We start from the raw sequence: 14,006 nt of genomic DNA on the forward strand, positions 1-14,006 counted from the left end.
TATTTAAAATGTAAAACTTACAGATACCTAAACAAAGTATTCAGTGAGAGGGAGCTATCTGAACCAACTGGTACACAAGGGCCACCACGCAGCCACCACCAGCCATGCTACAGACTGTACTCACTCGGGAAAAGGCTCAGGAAGAGTCACTAAAAGGAAAAACCTGCCACAATAGAGCATATGCAGCAGGATGGCACTGCCATTTACATTTAACCAAGATGGGGAAGGAGAGCAGACAGAAGGGACAGAGTGGACAGACAGACGGAGGAAAGACAGGACAGATGCTCTGGAAACAACGGCCTGGCAGTGGCCACCTCTGGGGCAGCGCCACAGGAGACACGTTTGTGAGCACGTGCATTTCTGTATTTTCCAAAAGTTCTAGAATGGGCATGTATGACTAATATAATTTTTTAAAAGAATATTTTTTAATAAAAGAATTTGACAAAAGCTTCTGTGTCCAGTAATGGCTAAGTACTTCCTATCAGGTCAAACAAAATCCAAATAACCATAAACTCTAGATGAAATACAAAAAAATATGAAACGGTGGGCAGATGATACAGGAAGGGAAATGACACTAGCACGAAGGGAACAAAACAGGGCAGGCTTCCAGTTTCATGGCATTTGGCACGAGGGCAGCCCCAGTCTGTGCTCAATGGAACAGCTCAAAGCCAAAGACATACAGCGTCTCACTGGCTTGAGCAAGAAGACGAAGAGCAGGGCACAGCTAGGACAGGAGGCCCCCGTCCTCTCCCTAACCTCCGCCTAAACCTCACACACCGAAACAGAATCCAAGCAAAGGCCCAAGCACAGAACTGAGTCTTCAGGTGCCTCCTGCCACAAAGGAGAAAGAGTGTGCAGTTTGTTTGTTTTTTCAGAAATGGAGCCTACCTTTGTCACCCAGGGTGTAGTGCAATGGTGCGATGTCGGCTCACAGCAACCTGTCTCCCTAGTTCAAGCAATTCTCCTGCCTCAGCCTCCAAAGCAGCTGGGACTACAGACATCTGCCACCATGCCTGGCTAATTTTTCAATTTTTAGGAGAGATGGGATTTCACCATATTGGCCAGGCTGGTCTCGAACTCCCGACCTTGGCATCCACCCGCCTCAGCCTCCCAAAGTGTTGGGATTACAGACGTGAATCACTGCGCCTGGCCAGTGTGTGCAGTTTTAATTCAATCAAGTTAACTAAGTGTTAGAGCAAATCAATATTTTTCAGAAGAACATAACAGAACCCAGGGTTTCTACATGCCATGCACAACTGTCCAAAATCCAATTCAAAATTACAAAATTACTCCAAAATACAAACAAAAAACATGAGCCATATTCAGAAACCAACCTCAAGATGACCCACGTACTAGAATAAGCAGGCAAAAATCTTTTTTTTTTTTTTTTTTTTGAGACAGAATCTTGCACTGTTGCCCAGGCTGTAGTGCAGTGGCACGATCTCGGCTCACTGCAATCTCCATCTCCTGGATTCAAGCAGTTCTCCTGCCTCAGCCCCCTGAGTAGCTAGGACTATAGGCGTGTGCCACCACACCCAGATAATTTTTGTATTTTTAGCAGAGATAGGGTTTCACCATGTTGGTCAGGCTGGTCTCAATCTCCTGACCTCGTGATCCACCTGCCTCGGCCTCCCAAAGTGCTGGGATTACAGGTGTGAGCCGTCGCACCTGGCTGCAAGAATCTTAAAGTGACGTAAATGCGTATGCCCAAAGACACCGGGTGCAGTGGCTCACGTCTGTAATCCCAGCACTTTGGGAGGCCGAGGTGGGCGGATTACGAGGTCAAGACATCGAGACCATCCTGGCCAACATGGTGAAACCCCGTCTTTACTGAAAATATAAAAATTAGCTGGACATGGTGGCGTGCACCTGTAGTCCCAGCTACTCAGAAGGCTGAGGCGGAAAAATCGCTTGAACCTGGGAGGTGGAGGTTGCAGTGAGCTGAGATTGCGTCACTGTGCTCCAGCCTGCTGGTGACAGAGCAAGACTCCAACTAAAAAAAAAAATACGTATGTAGGCCGGGCGCGGTGGCTCAAGCCTGTAATCCCAGCACTTTGGGAGGCCGAGGCGGGTGGATCACGAGGTCGAGAGATCGAGACCATCCTGGTCAACATGGTGAAACCCCGTCTCTACTAAAAATACAAAAAAATTAGCTGGGCATGGTGGCGCATGCCTGTAATCCCAGCTACTCAGGAGGCTGAGGCAGGAGAATTGCCTGAACCCAGGAGGCGGAGGTTGCGGTGAGCCGAGATCGCGCCATTGCACTCCAGCCTGGGTAACAAGAGCGAAACTCCGTCTCAAAAAAAAAAAAAAAAAAAACGTATGTATATATATACACATACATGTATACATGCATGCCTAAGGACATAAAAAATATATATACTGCAATAAAAAACAAGAAAAAATCTTGACAAAAAAACAAACTATTAAAGAGCCAAATGGAGATTCTAGAAGTGAAAAATACAACATTTGAAATTTAAAAATTCATTGGATAGGTGTAGTAACATCAGTATGAAGATGTTTAAAAATCAGGCAGGGCGCAGTGGCTCACACCTGTAATCCCAGCACTTTGGGAGGTCAAGGAGAGAGGACTGCTTGAGGTCAGGAGTTCAAGACCAGCCTAGGCAATACAGTGAGACCTCGTCTCCAAAAAAAATTAAATTGACCAGGTGCGATGGCTGATGCCTGTATTCCCAGCATTTTGGGAGGCCAAGGTGCACAGATCACTTGAGCTCAGGAGTTCAAGATTAGCCTGACCAACATGGCAAAACCTCATCTCTACAAAAATACAAAAATTAGCTGGGCATGGTGGCATATGCCCGTACTCCTAGCTACCTGGGGGGCTGGGATGGGAGGACCACTTCAGCCCTGGAGGTTGAGGTTGCAGTGAGCCAAGACAGTGCCACCGCACTCCAGCCTGGGTGACAGAATAAGACCTGATCTCAAAAAAAAAAGAGTTCAAAAATCAGTGAGCCTGAAAAAACACATTCTTGAGAAGGAAGAACCAAGTGAAGGACCTGACTTCAGGACACAGCCCAAGGCTCCAGGAACCAGGACAGCGCAGTGCCGTGCCGTGCTGGCATGAGGAACAACACACAGATAGAAAGAACTGAGCCGCGCACCAAGAATCAGACTCACACCCACACACTCACACAATGTTCCAAAGCCTCCAAAGCAATCCAACGGGAAACAGAAAGTCTTTTCAACAAATGGTGCTAGAAAACTGGGTATCTACATGAAAATACAGACACAATGGACTTCATTAAAATGAGACACTGTTCAGGACGCACTGGCAGGGAGGACCGTGTGCTCTTTTGACTGCTCCCAGCTGTGGCTGACACTCAGGCTGCTCCCCAGAGGAGTCAAGGCGCACTGGTCTTACTGCCCCTCTACAGAAGACACAGGAACCCTTCCAGGCATGGCAGACACTCAGCCTTGGTTTTCAGAACAATTTTTAGTTTTATCTTATTCTGTCTCCATGAAGGTATTATTGGTAAAGATACTCGTCTTTAAAATACAACCTTGTTTTGATCAAAAACCATTATTATAATTCTTTAAAAAAGAGAAATTCTCACAAAGAAAAAATACTCTTAAGGAAATTTAATTCTGGGTGTCCATTTAGGAGAGACAACACCACAACAGAGCTTATCCATGGAAGACCTACGATTATCTACAGGGAGCCTGGAAACGACACCAGGCAAAAACAGCCAGAGAAAGCTCACAAAACATCTGCCGAGAAATGGACAGACTGAGGGTATTCTGAAGGGAGAAGTTAAAACCAGTAGTAGCTGGTGGCTACCAGGAGGAAAATTTCTACCTGATTTAAAAAACAAACAAATGAACTATAAAGCCAGGTGTGGTGGCTCATGCCTATAATTCCAGCACTTTGGGAGGCTGAGGCAGGAGAACTGCTTGAGCCCAAGAGTTCAAGACTGGCCTGGGCAACAAAGTGAGACCTTCATTTATACAAAAAAGTCAAAATATCGGACAGGCGCTTTCGGAGGCCGAGGCAAGCAGATCACCTGAGGTCAGGAATTCGAGACCAGCCTGGCCAACACAGTAAAACCCGGCCTCTACTAAAAACACATAAATTAGTCCAGCGTGGTGGCATGCGCCTATAATACCAGCTACCCAGGAGGCTGAGGCAGGAGAATCGCTGGAATCCAGGAGGCAGAGGCTGCAGTGAGCAGAGATGGCGCCACTGCACTCCAACCTGGGCACCAGAGCAAAATTCCATCTCAAAAACACATGGTGGTACATGCCTGTGCTCACACCTGGTTCTGGAGGCCGGGCCAGGTGGTTCCCTTGAGCCCACTAGTTCAAGGCTGCACTGAGCCACATTCCCACACTGCACTCTCGCCCAGGTGACAGAACAAGACTCTGTCTCAAAAAGAAAAAAGAAAGTATAAGCTTCAGACTGGGTGCCCAGTCACTGAAAAGACAGAACGGAGTCAAGGAAGCAGACAATGAGTACCTAAAAAGGTCATACTTGGCCGGGCACAGGGGTTCACATCTGTAACCCCAGCACTTTGGGAGACCAAGACAAGAGGATCACCAGAGGCCAGAAAATCAAGACTAGTCTAGGCAATACAACACACCCGTCTCTACAGAACACAGAACATCAGCCAGGCACGCGGATGTGCGCCTGCAGTTCTAGCTCCCTGGGAGGCTGAGGTGGGAGGATGGCTTGAGCCCAGGAACTCAAGGTTACTGTGAGCGACGACGGTGCCACCGCACTCCAGCCTGGGCTGGGGTAAAAACGGTAATATTTTTTTTTCTTTTGAGACAAAGTCTCACTCTGTCTCCCAGGCTGGAGTGCAGTGGTGCGATCTCAGCTCACTACAACCTCTGCCTCTCAGGTTCAAAAGATTCTCCTGCCTCAGCCTCTTGAGTTGCTGGAATTACAGGCGCGCACCACCACGCCCAACTAATTTTTGTATTTTTAGTTGACATAGTGTTTCACCATGTTGGTCAGGCTGGTCTTGAACCCCTGATCTCATGATCCACCCACCTCAGCCTCCCAAAGTGCTGGTATTACAGGCACAAGCCACTGCATCCGGCCCAAAAATGGTTAACACTTTTAAGTGAAGAGGAGCAGATGAACTGAGGTGTCTCTGAATTCAAGCTTCTAAAGGAAGTCTCCCTAGGCTTAACCTTGAATAAGGATCTGAGGAAAGCACAAACACAAAAACATTCATGCTTTCTTTTATGAAAGTATATATATTAAAACAAGATTCCACTTTATACCTATACACTTTTTTTTCTATTGAGACAGGGTCTCGCGCTGTTGCCCAGAATGGTCTTGAATTCCTGGTCTCAAGTAATCTCCCCGCCTCGGTCCTCCCAAACTGCTGGGACTACAGCTGTGAGCCACTGTGGTGGCCCCTGTAAACTTTTAACCATACACATAAAATATGAACAAATATAACAGAAACAACAGCTGGCTTAGGATCACAAAACCATAAATAATTATTCATTTTTTTCTAACATTATAATCACTGAAGAAAATGCTCCAATCAGAAGGGTTTCATAAGACAGAAATAACCATAATAACATTAGTACTATTTTGTATACTGTAACTGCACTCAATACCACCACAAAACCTTCAGAAAACAAAGAGAAACACATGCAATGCTGAGTACTCTGGATTTATTTCTGAACTTTAACTGGCATACTGGCATAGATTAGTATTATAAAAATCCTACAGTTGGCTGCAAATAATAAAATGCATCCTGAAACTCTGTCTTTAACTTTGTGTGTGTGTGTGTGTGTGTGTGTGTGTGTGTGTGTGTGTGTGTTACAGAGCTTTGTTCTGTCGCCCAGGCTGGAGTGTAGCAGCGCAATCTTGGCTCACTGCAACCTCCACCTCCCGGGTTCAAGCGAGTCTCCTGTCTCAACCTCTCCAGTAGCTGAGACTATGGGCACACGCCATCATACCTGGCTAATTTTCTGTGTTTTTAGTAGAGACAGGATTTCACCACGTTGGCTAGGCTGGTCTCAAACTCCTGGCCTCAAGTGATCCACCGGCTCTAGCCTCCCAAAATTTAAACTCTTTTTAGAATGGTTAACAGGCTTGCAAAGCCATAATAAAACTGGGGCCACAATCTAGCAGCACTTTTAGGTAAACACAAAGTGAATATATGGTGGGTACCAGGAAGAGACTTACACTCTCCTGATTCACTAGTGTCACTCCTAAGAGTTTCTCTAAATAGAACAGACATTGCCGGGCGCGGTGGCTCAAGCCTGTAATCCCAGCACTTTGGGAGGCCGAGGAGGGTGGATCACGAGGTCGAGAGATCGAGACCATCCTGGTCAACATAGTGAAACCCCGTCTCTACTAAAAATACAAAAAATTAGCTGGGCATGGTGGCACGTGCCTGTAATCCCAGCTACTCAGGAGGCTGAGGCAGGAGAATTGCCTGAACCCAGGAGGCGCAGGTTGCAGTGAGCCAAGATCACGCCATTGCACTCCAGCCTGGGTAACAAGAGCGAAACTCCGTCTCAAAAAAAAAAAGAACAGACGTAATCTAAAATTAGAAAAGTAGAAAAGTGGTTAAATGAATTACAGGTTCTCAAAATAATGAAGCACTAGCAGCTGTTAAAATGAGAATGATTAGAAGTGAATAAAACAAAAATAATTATTTGTTAAATGAAATAAATAAAAAAAGTGTAAATTTGCTTATTTCAACTGGTACATATGCAACATAACATTTAAAAATCAGCCAGGCGTGGTGGCTCACATCTGTAATCCCAGCACTTTGGGAGGCCAAGGCAGGTTGATCACTTGAGGTCAGGAGTTCGAGACCAGCCTGGCCAAGATGGTGAAACCCTGTCTCAACTAAAAATAAAAAAATTAGCTGGGTGTGGTGGCAGGTGCCTGTAATCCCAGCTACTCAAGGGGCTGAGATAGGAGAATCCCTTGAGCCTGGGAGGCGGAGGCTGCAGTGAGCCAAGATTGTCCCACTGCACTCCAGCCTGGGCAACAGAGTGAAATTCTGTCTAAAAAAAAAAAGAAAAATCATTGTGTTAGGATGATGAAATTATGGGTAATTATTTCTTCTAATAGAAAAATGATGAAAAATTTCTATTTAGAATGGTTCTTTTAATCTTTTTACAAATGTGTATCTGTCTGTATTTTATATATAACACTTCTTGCACTCAATAATATTACCTAAAATTCTTTTGGAAACAGAAATTAGTACATATGTAATAAAGAATTCTGAATTTTGCTCCAAGGCTTGCCTTAAAAAAAAAAAAAAAAAAAAAAAAAAAAAAAAAAAAAAAAAAAAAAAAAAAAAAAAAAACAAATAAATAATAAAAAATAAAATAAAGAATTCTGAATTTATTTCCAGAGTTTCAGTAGTCAAAAATTATACAATTGACTGTAAGTAATAAAACTCATACTGAATTTTTTTTGCCAAAGAAAAGGATGTTTTTCACTTGAAACTCTTTTCTATTTTCTTAGATAGCTATCCACTGTTATTTGTTTCAAAAGTCTGTAACTCAAAATGGAGGCTCCTTGGTTTTCACCTTTCAGTCTTGTAATTTTTTTATTAGGAAATATATCATCACACATACGAAAAAAATTATAAAATATACATAAGGCTCTCAAAGCAGAGCAAAATTAATCAAAACTAAATAATCCATTCAACTTGTTTGAAAATATTCATAATACAATGTTGAGGAGGAAAATGGAAAAATACATACATACAATTTAAAGCAGTAATAATAAACCAATCCCCACATACTCATCACATGCATTAAGAAATAAAAATGTTGGCTCTTGAGATTATACTGGAGGACAAAAAGAAAAAAAGAAAAATTTACCTATCCCTTAAAAACTCCATACAAGGCCAGGTGCGGTAGCTCAAGCCTGTAATCCCAGCACTTTGGGAGGCCGAGGAGGGCGGATCACGAGGTCAAGAGATCCAGACCGGGGAATGCTGGGAAGATGGCCGCCTAAGAACAGCTCAGGACTTCAGCTCCCAGTGAAAGTGCAGAGGGTGAGTGGACGCCACATTTCCAGACGAACTCTTATTGCCCACAGACCAGGAGATACCCAGGCAGAGGGGTCGCCAGCGTCGCAGTCCCAGCCAGTGCGGCTGTTTTGGCCCCCGCGGGGCTGATTCCGCCCGCGCGGCTGCTGTGACCACTCCCTGTTGCTGCGGTTCTCCCTACAAAAGCCACTGGTCTGGGAGCCCTCTTAGCTGGCGAGGAGAGCCCTGAGACGGCAGAATAGCCCATTCATCTGAAATAGCGAGTCAGGCCAGGAGATTCCTAGGCAAAAAATCCGCCAGGAGCCGGCGCCGCAGTTCGAGCCGACTCCGTGAGTCGCAGCGCGGGAGATCCCGGTGCCTTTTCAACAAGCGACCAGAACGCGGGGTCGTTCAACTTAAAAGAAAAGACTCTGAGTCAGGGAGCCAGGTGATCAGGCTCGGTTGGTCCCACCCCTCCACCCCCAACAACAACGAAAACAAAAACAGTAATTGGAAACCCTCTGGGTTGAGCCCTTCAAACCAAGCACAGCTGAACCGGGACGGTCCGGCTCCGTGGGGAAGGGGCTTCCGCCATTACTGAGACTCTCCACCGCTACGGAGGCAGGCCGCCGTTGCCCAGGCAACCTGCCACAACAGAGAGAGTCCACCATAACAGAGGCGGGGCCACCATTGCCGAGACAGTTCTAACTACGCCCTTATAAAAAGGACTACAGGGAAGAGCTCAGGGCAGCTGGGCGGAGCCCACAGCAGCTCAGCAAAGCCCCTGCGGGCAGGCAGTGGCTAGGCGTGCTGCTAGCTAGGCGGGTCCGACCTGAAAGAAAAATCAAAAAAGGCAGTAGTGCAAGGGAAACTCACAAAGCTCCAACTCCCTGGGACAGAGACAGACAACAGGTGGATAAACCCACAAAAATGGGAAGAACCCAGCGCAAAAAGGATGAAAACTCCCAAAACCAGAACACCTCTCCTCCTAAAAGGGATCACAACTCCTCACCAGCAAGGGAACCAGACCGGATGGAGAAGGAGGGTGATGAAATGACAGAATCAGACTTCAGAAGGTGGGTAGTAAGAAACTACAATGAGCTAAAAGAACATGTTCTAACCCATCGCAAAGAAAATAGGAACCTTGAAAAAAGATTGGACGAACTGCTGACGAGAATGGACAGCATAGAGAGGAGTATAAATGAATTGATGGAGCTGAAAAACGCAACACGAGAACTTCGTGAAGCATGCACAAGCTTCAACAGCCGAATTGACCAAGCAGAAGAAAGGATATCAGAGGTCAAAGATCAACTCAATGAAATAAAAAGAGAAGGCAAGAACAGAGAAAAAAGCGCAAAAAGGAATGAACAAAATCTTCAAGAAATGTGGGACTATGTGAAAAGACCTAATCTACGTCTGATAGGTGTACCTGAATGTGATGAAGAGAATGAATCCAAGCTGGAAAATACTCTTCAGGATATTATCCAGGAAAACTTCCCTAACCTAGCAAGGCAGACCAATATTCAAATCCAGGAAATACAGAGAACACCACAAAGATATTCCTCAAGAAGAGCAACCCCAAGGCACATAATCGTCAGATTCACCAGGGTTGAAATGAAAGAGAAAATGCTAAGGGCAGCCAGAGAGAAAGGTCGGGTTACCCACAAAGGGAAGCCCATTAGACTCACAGCAGATCACTCAGCAGAAACCCTACAAGCCAGAAGAGATTGGGGGCCAATATTCAACATCCTCAAAGAAAAGAACTTTCAACCCAGAATCTCCTATCCAGCCAAACTAAGCTTCATAAGTGAAGGAAAAATAAAATCCTTTGTGAACAAGCAAGCGCTCAGAGATTTCATCACCACCAAACCTGCTCTACAAGAACTCCTGAAAGAGGCTCTACACATGTAAAGGAACAACCAGTTCCAGCCACTCCAAAAACACACCAAATGGTAAAAAAGCATCAACACAATCAAGAATCTGCATCAACTAACCAACAAAACAGCCAGGTAGCATCAAAATGACAGCATCAAATTCACACATAACAATACTATCCCTAAATGTAAATGGACTAAATGCCCCAACCAAAAGACACAGACTGGCAAACTGGATAAAAAGCCAAAACCCATCAGTGTGCTGTATCCAGGAAACCCATCTTACATGCAAGGATACACAAAGGCTCAAAATAAAGGGATGGAGGAAGATCTACCAAGCAAATGGAGAGCAAAAAAAGGCAGGAGTTGCAATTCTCATCTCTGATAAAATAGACTTTAAAGCAACAAAGATCAAAAGAGACAAAGAAGGACATTACATAATGGTAAAAGGATCAATGCAACAAGAAGAGCTAACGATCCTAAATATATACGCACTCAATACAGGAGCACCCAGATACATAAGGCAAGTTCTTAATGACTTACAAAGAGACTTAGACTCCCACACAATAATAGTGGGAGACTTTAACACCCCATTGTCAATATTAGACCAATCATCCAGACAGAAAATCAACAAGGATATCCAGGACCTGAATACAGACCTGGAACAAGCAAACCTAATAGACATTTACAGAACTCTCCACCCCAAATCCACAGAATATACATTCTTCTCAGCACCACATCACACCTACTCTAAAATTGACCACATAATTGGCAATAAATCACTCCTCAGCAAATGCAAAAGAACAGAAATCATAACAAACAGTCTCTCAGACCACAGTGCAATCGAGTTAGAACTCAGAATGCAGAAACTAACTCAGAACCGCACAGCTTCATGGAAACTGAACAACTTGCTCTTGAATGTTGACTGGATAAACAATGAAATCAAGGCAGAAATAAAGATGTTCTTCGAAACCAATGAGAACGAAGACACAACATACCAGAATCTCTGGGACACATTTAAAGCAGTCTCCAGAGGAAAATATATAGCAATGAGTGCCCACATAAGAAGAAAGGAGAGATCTAAAATTGACACCCTATCATCAAAATTGAAAGAGCTAGAGGAGCAAGATCAAAAAAACTCAAAACCTAGCAGAAGACAGGAAATAACTAAGATCAGAGCAGAACTGAAGGAAATAGAGACACAAAAAACTCTTCAAAAAATCAATAAATCCAGGAGCTGGTTTTTTGAAAAGATCAACAAAATAGACAGACCACTAGCCAGATTAATAAAAAAGAAAAGAGAGAATAACCAAATTGATGCAATAAAAAACGATAAAGGCGATATCACCACAGATTCCACAGAAATCCAAACCATCATCAGAGATTATTACAAACAACTCTATGCACATAAACTAGTAAACCTGGAAGAAATGGATAAATTCCTGGACACCTGCAACCTCCCAAGCCTAAACCTGGAAGAAGGCAAAACCCTGAATAGACCAATAACATGGTCTGAAGTCGAGGCAGCAATAAAGAGCCTACCACCCAAAAAAAGCCCAGGTCCAGATGGGTTCACAGCTGAATTCTACCAGACATACAAGGAGGAGCTGATACCATTCCTTCTGAAACTATTCCAGACAATCCAAAAAGAGGGAATCCTTCCCAAATCATTTTACGAGACAAACATCATCCTGATACCAAAACCCGGCAGAGACTCAACAAGAAAAGAAAATTTCAGGCCAATATCCATGATGAACATAGATGCAAAAATCTTCAATAAAATACTGGCAAACCGAATGCAACAGCATATCAAAAAGCTCATCCACCATGATCAAGTAGGATTCATCCTGGGGATGCAAGGCTGGTTCAACATACGCAAGTCCATAAACGTAATTCACCACATAAACAGAACCAAAGACAAAAACCACATGATTATCTCGATTGATGCAGAGAAGGCTTTTGACAAAATTCAACAACCCTTTATGCTAAAAACCCTCAATAAACTAGGTATTGATGGAACGTATCTCAAAACAATAAAAGCTATTTACGACAAACCAACAGCCAATATCATACTGAATGGGCAAAAACTGGAAGCATTCCCTTTGAAATCTGGCACTAGACAAGGATGCCCTCTCTCACCACTCCTATTCAATATAGTACTGGAAGTTTTAGCCAGAGCAATCAGGCAAGAAAAAGAAATAAGGGGTATCCAAATTGGAAAGGAGGAAATCAAATTGTCTCTATTTGCAGATGACATGATTGTATATCTGGAAGACCCCATCATCTCAGCCAAAAATCTCCTGAAACTGATAAACAACTTCAGCAAAGTCTCAGGATACAAAATCAACGTGCAAAAATCACAAGCATTCCTATACACCAGTAATAGACTTCAAGAGAGCCAAATCAAGAACGAACTGCCATTCACAATTGCTACAAAGAGAATAAAGTACCTAGGAATACAACTAACAAGGAACGTAAAGGACCTCTTCAAGGAGAACTACAAGCCACTGCTCAACGAAATAAGAGAGGACACAAACAGATGGAGAAACATTCCATGTTCATGGTTAGGAAGAATCAACATCGTGAAAATGGCCATACTGCCCAAAGTAATTTACAGATTCAACGCTATTCCCATCAAGCTACCAATGACCTTCTTCACAGAACTGGAAAAAAACACCTTAAACTTCATATGGAACCAAAAGAGAGCCCGCATAGCCAAGTCAATTCTAAGCAAAAAGAACAAAGCAGGAGGCATCACACTACCAGACTTCAAACTATACTACAAGGCTACAGTAATCAAAACAGCATGGTACTGGTACCAAAACAGAGATATAGACCAATGGAACAGAACAGAGGCCTCAGAGGAAATACAACATACCCACAACCATCTGATCTTCGACAAACCTGACAAAAACAAGCAATGGGGAAAGGATTCCCTGTTTAATAAATGGTGTTGGGAAAACTGGCTAGCCATGTGCAGAAAGCAGAAACAGGACCTCTTCCTGACACCTTACACCAAAATTAACTCCAGATGGATTAAAGACTTAAACATCGGACCTAACACCATAAAAACCCTACAAGAAAATCTAGGCAAAACCATTTAGGACATAGGTGTAGGCAAGGACTTCATGACCAAAACGCCAAAAGCAATGGCAACAAAAGCCAAAATAGACAAATGGGACCTAATCAAACTCCACAGCTTCTGCACGGCAAAGGAAACAGTCAGTAGAGTGAATCGGCAACCAACAGAATGGGAAAAAATTTTTGCAGTCTACCCATCTGACAAGGGGCTGATATCCAGAATTTACAAAGAACTAAAGCAGATCTACAAGAAAAAAGCAAACAAGCCCATTCAAAAATGGGCAAAGGATATGAACAGATACTTTACAAAAGAAGACATACGGGAGGCCAACAAACATATGAAAAAATGCTCATCATCACTGGTCATCAGAGAAATGCAAATCAAAACCACATTGAGATACCATCTCACACCAGTTAGAATGGCGATCATTAAAAAATCGGGAAACAACAGATGCTGGAGAGGATGTGGAGAAATAGGAACACTTTTACACTGTTGGTGGGAGTGTAAATTAATTCAACCATTGTGGAAGACAGTGTGGCGATTCCTCAAGGACCTAAAAATAGAAATCCCATTTGACCCAGCAATCCCATTACTGGGTATATATCCAAAGGATTATAAATCATTCTACTACAAGGATACATGCACACGAATGTTCATTGCAGCACTGTTTACAATAGTAAAGACCTGGAACCAACCCAAATGCCCAACGATGATAGACTGGATAGGGAAAATGTGGTACATATACACCATGGAATATTATGCAGCCATCAAAAACGATGAGTTCACGTCCTTTGTAGGGACATGGATGAACCTGGAAACCATTATTCTCAGCAAACTGACACAAGAGCAGAAAATCAAACACCGTATATTCTCGCTCATAGGCGGGTGTTGAACAATGAGAACACATGGACACAGGGAGGGGAGCACTACACACTGGGATCCGTTGGGGGGAAATGGGGGAGGGGCGGGGGGGTGGGGAGGTGGGAAAAGATAGCATGGGGAGAAATGACAGATACAGGTGAGGGGACGGAAGGAAGCAATGCACACTGCCATGTGTTTACCTATGCAACAATC

The 14,006-nt window shown here is 43.8% G+C and overlaps 1 protein-coding gene across 8 annotated transcripts in view; it reads right to left on the bottom strand.

The window, feature by feature from the left end:
- LOC101041575 (E1A-binding protein p400) overlaps nt 1-14,006 on the bottom strand; it is a 139,734-nt gene that overhangs the window by 101,942 nt on the left and 23,786 nt on the right. The gene's annotated exons all lie outside the window — the stretch shown is intronic.

This window comes from Saimiri boliviensis, chromosome 7 (assembly GCF_048565385.1).
Source record: "Saimiri boliviensis isolate mSaiBol1 chromosome 7, mSaiBol1.pri, whole genome shotgun sequence".
NCBI classification, from domain to species: Eukaryota; Metazoa; Chordata; class Mammalia; order Primates; family Cebidae; genus Saimiri; species Saimiri boliviensis.